The following is a 5,942-nucleotide window of genomic DNA, read 5'->3' on the forward strand; positions in this document are numbered from 1 at the left end:
TATCTATCTATCTGTCTATCTATCCATCTATCCATCCATCCATCCATATCCATCTATCCATCCATCCATCTATCTATCTATCTATCTATCTATCTATCTATCTATCTATCTCTACCTATGTCTGTCTATCTCTACCTGTCAGTCTAACTATCTAATCTACCCATCCACCCATCCAACTATCCATCTATCTATCTATCTATCTATCTATCTATCTATCTATCTATCTATCTATTTATCTATCTATCTATCTATCTATCTATCCATCTATCCATTTATCCATCCATCTATCTGTCTGTCTATCTATCTATCTATCTATCTATCTATCTATCTATCTATCTATCCATCTATCCATCTATATCACTCAAAACTTACTCAGGTAATGTTAAGAATACTCCATGACTTCTCTTCTTCTCCAGAATATAGCCTGCTAACTCTCCCTAAGCCTGCCCTGCTTTCCCTCTGAACTATGTGTGAGGCTTTTACCATGACCACCTCAGGGACTGATAATATTAACTCTGACTCATAGTTTTCTTTTCTGGGCTCAGAGATCAGGAGTCTGGCAAGAATCGAGCACTGGGATTTTGCAGCAGCTGTTCATGGCACCGTGAAGGCAGAAAACACGTACTGGGGTCACTCTTATCAGTTCCACATGAAGCCAGGGCTTAGTCTGCCAGAGGGCAGCTTTAATTCATCTGGGAGAAAGTGTGTTTGCTCTCACATAGGATTATAGTATCATACATCATAGGATGATTGATTTAGAGATGGAAGGAATCTTAGAGGCCTTCGAATCTAACCTTCACAGACACCAGTATAGAGTGGTCTCTGTGTGTGTGTGTGTGTGTGTGTGTGTGTGTGTGTGTGTGTGCATGTGTGTGCACATTACAATTAAAAGGATTGTAAGTGAGAGTATTATTTATGCCACTAGTTAGAATGTCTTAATGCATGTCAGTCCAATTTAAGGAATATTTATTATGCACCTACTATGTGACAGGTATATTCTAGGTGCCAAGGATACAAAGACAAAAGAGAAAATGGTTTTTGCCCTCAAAAAGCTTATATTTTAATGCCCTGTATATATCAAATGCTTGTTGTTCAGTTGAGTTTGACTCTTCATGACTCTATGGACCATAATACACTAGTGCTATCCATGGGGTTTTCTTAGTAAATATACCAGAATGGTTGGCTATTTCCTTCTCCAGTGGATTAAGGCAAACAAAGGATAAATAAGACTTGCCCAGGGTCACACAGATTTGAACTCAGATCTTCTTTACTCCAGATCCAGTGCTCTATCCACTAAGCCACCTAGCTGCCTTCTTTGGCATTTATTAGATCATAAAGTCTTTGGGGACGCTTCATTTATTTGTGTGGACTCCATGAAGACAGGAAACATAAAATGAAGCAAACATTAGCTTTGGAGTCAGAGGAATACAGTCTCTGCCATTACTACCTGTATAACTTTAATCAAGTCACCTCAGTCTCCTCATCTAGCAAGTTATTCTTTTAAGAGCCTTTCCTGATCCAAATCTATTAACCCATGATATTAAGGATATGTTTCATTTTAGCAATGACAAATTAAATGTCCAATGAACAGGGGTAACTAAGTGGCTCTGTGCATTGAGAGCCAGGCCTAAAGACAGGATCATGGGTCCAAATTTGGCCTCATATACTTCCTAGTTGTGTGACCCTGGGAAAGTCACTTAACTCCCATTGCCTAGCCCTTACCACTCAAAGATGGAAGGTAAGGGCTTAAATATATATATGTACACACACACACACACACACACATAGATGTATATATAATTATGAAAAGAGATCACTAGGCTTCACCAAACTGTGCAGAACAAAAAAAAGTTAAGAATTCCTATTCTAGATTACCAGAAACCTGGTCAGTCCTCTCAGCTGAGGTCTAGAAAAGGCCAGACATCTTGTCAGTAGGCAGAGACCTGAATGAAGTGCTATATTTCACTTTGACATGCTGTACTGACTTCCCCACAAATGCCTACCATTGAAGGATGTCTTTGTTCAATCCAGTTTGCTTTGTAAGTAAACATGTTATTTTGAGGCTTAGCAAGTAATCATAATGAGTCCCGCATTCCTTGCTTCCCTTTGTCTGCTCTGACTTCTGAAATTCATTACCTTCTTTCCACTCCCAGATACTGTGGTCAGTGAGCTGATCCCTGATTAATTGGTCTTTCCTTACCTCACTGAAAGAATGGGCTAGTTCTATCCTACCAAGTGCATGTTGGCACAGGCTTCCAACAGAGGGAAGGCAGCTGTCCCATGTCCGTTGGTGGTTGGTGATTGCTGTGTTCTGTTTTTCAGGGAACAAGCAGTGACTGTGGTCATCACATAATCAGTGTTTTCTCCCATGGCTTCCTGCCAGAGGACTCCTTGACCCTCCCTCCCTTCCTGTGATGGGCCTTGACAAGGTTCAGAGGACAAAAGAAATAATCTGTTGGATGGAGAGGCTTTCAGGGAGAAGAGACCAACATTTAGGAGGATTTGGCCTGGAAAAGAATATTAATTATAATCTATATAATCTCATAAGACATATGAATATCCATGAAATCCAACCAATACTTGTGAAGCTTGTCCAATAGATCCTTGAATCCCAGATGCAAAGGAATCACATTAGAACCAATGAAAGAAGTTCAATTTGTCATTTTAAATAACTCTTATATTCTGTCTTAGAATCAATACTGTGTATTGGTTCCAAGGGAGAAGCATGGTAAGGACTTGGCAATGGGGGTCAAATGACTTGCCCAGGGTCACATATCTAGGAAGTATCTGGGGTCATATTTGAACCCAGGACCTCCCATCTCTGGGCCTGGTACTCAATCCAGTGAGCCATCTAGCTTCCCAAAGAAATATATTTTCAATAGATAAAATTAAATGTATAGAATTATGAAAGAAACCAATTATATTAAAATTATCATAAAAATTGTAATTCATAAATTCCAGGTTAAGAACTCTGATCCATAACAAAGAGGAAACTTAAAGATGGTCCAACACCCTCATTTTGCAGATGAGGTTCAGAGTTTCAGTCATTTGCCCACTGAGCAGTGGAGGGATTTGATCCAAAGTTCTGAGGTTCTCAATTCTGTTCTCTTTTCTTTCTACCCTCAGAGGCTTGTGCTGCCTCCCACTTCACAGTGTAATGGCATACAGATTGGAGTGCTTCTTAATCTTTCTCTTTAAAATAAATAAAAGATTGGTGTAGATGATCTATGGCCCATGCCCAGAATAACTGTTCCATCATTTTCAGTCATGTCTGACACTTTGTGATCCCATTTGAGGTTTTCTTGACACAGAAATGTTTTGTGATTTTCTTCTCCAGCAAATTTTACAGATGAGGAAACTGAGGCAAATAGAGTGAAGTGACTTGCTCAAAGTCATACAGCTAGGAAGTGTCTGCGGCCAGATTAAACTAAGAAATGAGTCTTCCTGCCTCTAGACCCAGCACTCCAACCACTGGGTTAAGTACCTGTCACACTGGGGAAAAGGGGGTTAAAGGACCCCAAATAGTCTGAGTTGCCCTGTGCTCAGAGAAGAGAAGATGGGCAAGTCATCAAATGCCTGTTTCCATGGGTAGATCTGTGTTTCTCAAAGTCTACTGCAAAAGACACTTGAACATCCCTAATTTATCATTGTTATTGCTACTTTAAATGAACTTGATGTCGTTTGTTAATAGGTATTAGAGAGAATCATTTTTAGAAAATCTTACAATGAAACTTCTGCCAAAGTATTTTGTAAACTGAAGAGTCCTACCATTCTGGGAAAGTTTGAGGACCATCGACACAGGCCATCCCAGGCCTCCTTGAGGACCCTAATTCTGAGCTGGAAAATTTTTAACTGCAAGGATATAGGAAACCTAAAGCTCTGGCCCAACAGCAAGCTGGCCAGTAATGGTCTAGTCCGCAGGCCAGAAAGACAGATGTGTTTGGGACTGGAGTCGGGGGAGGAAACGGACAGACATGAGCACTCTGAGAAGAGGGATTGGAGGAAAAAAGAATTGGGGGAAAAATGATCCCACAGAATGGGCAGGACAATATGGACAGTGTGTGTGTGTGTGTGTGTGTTGGGTGGTAGGGTGGGGATATTCTAAAGCCAGGAGAGCCAGAAATAACCTTCTGCTAATTGAATTCTCTTTTTCTTTTCTACATCAAGTCAGTGACTTTCTCCTGCATTTACAATGAGGGATCCCAACAAAGGGCAGGGGACAGAATAAATGCAAATCAAATTGAAATAAATTGCCCATCTGGTGAATTAGTGACCAAACTAAGATTCAAACTCATTCCATTAGGAAGGTTTTGGAAGCTCTCTACCACTTCATGCTACTTTTCTCTATTTGAAAAAAAATTAGGTGACTTGCATGTGATGTTTTGTTCTTTACTCTTAAGGGGGTGCGGTTGTCAATATCTTTAAACCAGGTTAAAACATACATTATGTGCCGTAGAAAATGTTCATTTTAAGGAAGCATCTCTTCCATTTCAGTCAACTTGGACAACTGTAAGAAGGCCTGGTACTTCACCTATTGCCATAACAACGGCCACAATATAAACTTTGTCCAAGCTCACTGGACAACTGCTTGATGTTTATCCAGTAAAGAGATGATAGATGCAAAGAGAATGCCATCTGGTGGTGGCATCCCTCCGAAGGTAATGATGGAACCAATGTGCATCACCATCACCAGAGGAGGTTTTGGACCCCAGCTGAATGAGCTCCATAGAAGGCAAGAGCCATTCCCCCAATATCCTCAGGAGATTCAGGATGCTTCTAGTGGGGCGGTGAGGTAGGGAGAAAATAAATATTTAGATAGCACTTTCTATGTGTAAGCACTGCATTAAGGGCTCTAGGAATATGATTTCATTTGCTCCTCACAACAGGACAGTCTTGTGACTAGCATTTTACCTTATACATATGTTTTTGAAGAAAGCAAACTGTAGGATTTATGGTTTTACATACAGTCTTCTTTTTTGTATCTTGAAATGTGTCAATGACTAAATTGGCAAAAACATAACATGTAAAAACATACAATATACAAGTATTTATTATGTGCCTATTCTGTGCTGGGCAGTATGCTACATGATCAGAATATGAAGACAAAATCCTACCTTCAAGGAGCCTATGTTCTAGGTGGAGAGTGCCTTGGAGGAACACAACAAGAACACAGATAATTGAATATGGGAAAAGGAATCCAATGTAATTCCTAGAGGAACAGAACATTAAAAACTGGAGGGATCAGGGACAACCTCCTCTTTGAGGTAGTACCTGAGTTGTACTTGATAGAAGCTTGGGATATGAAGAGGCTGGGAAGCCTTAGACTTGCTTTGACCTAAAGAATTCATGTTTTAATACTAAAGGAAATCAGCTGCGAAAAGAACAAAACAATTTCTATGACTAAGTCCAAAGCCACCATCCACCGCTTTGTAAAAATCATGAAATACTTGTTTCTATGTGACCTACCTGGATTCACAAGTTGGAAGTGGAAGCAGCATTCTCACTTCCCTGCACATGGCTTTTCTCAAACTAATTTTGATGGTTGTAAAGAAATTATGTTTAATTCTGGTAGTGATGATAATAATGAGATTATTGGAAAAGCAAGAGGCTAGCAGCCCACCTGGAACACACAGATTTAAGACTTTCACCAGCCTTCCCTAATTTCATGCTGAGCAGAGGATAAACTAATGTTCTAATGTGGTGTTGTTGACCAAGCACTATTGAAATGGAAGTTGATTCTGTACAACATGATTACAAAGAAGAAACTAAATTTTTGGTTATATGAGAGAAAGGAAGAGAGAAAGAAGGAAGGAAGGAAGGAAGGAAGGAAGGAAGGAAGGAAGGAAGGAAGGAAGGAAGAAAGAAAGAAAGAAAGAAAGAAAGAAAGAAAGAAAGAAAGAAAGAAAGAAAGAAAGAAAGAAAGAAAGAAAGAAAGAAAGAAA

Source organism: Gracilinanus agilis, chromosome 3, assembly GCF_016433145.1.
Source record: "Gracilinanus agilis isolate LMUSP501 chromosome 3, AgileGrace, whole genome shotgun sequence".
Taxonomy (NCBI): Eukaryota; Metazoa; Chordata; class Mammalia; order Didelphimorphia; family Didelphidae; genus Gracilinanus; species Gracilinanus agilis.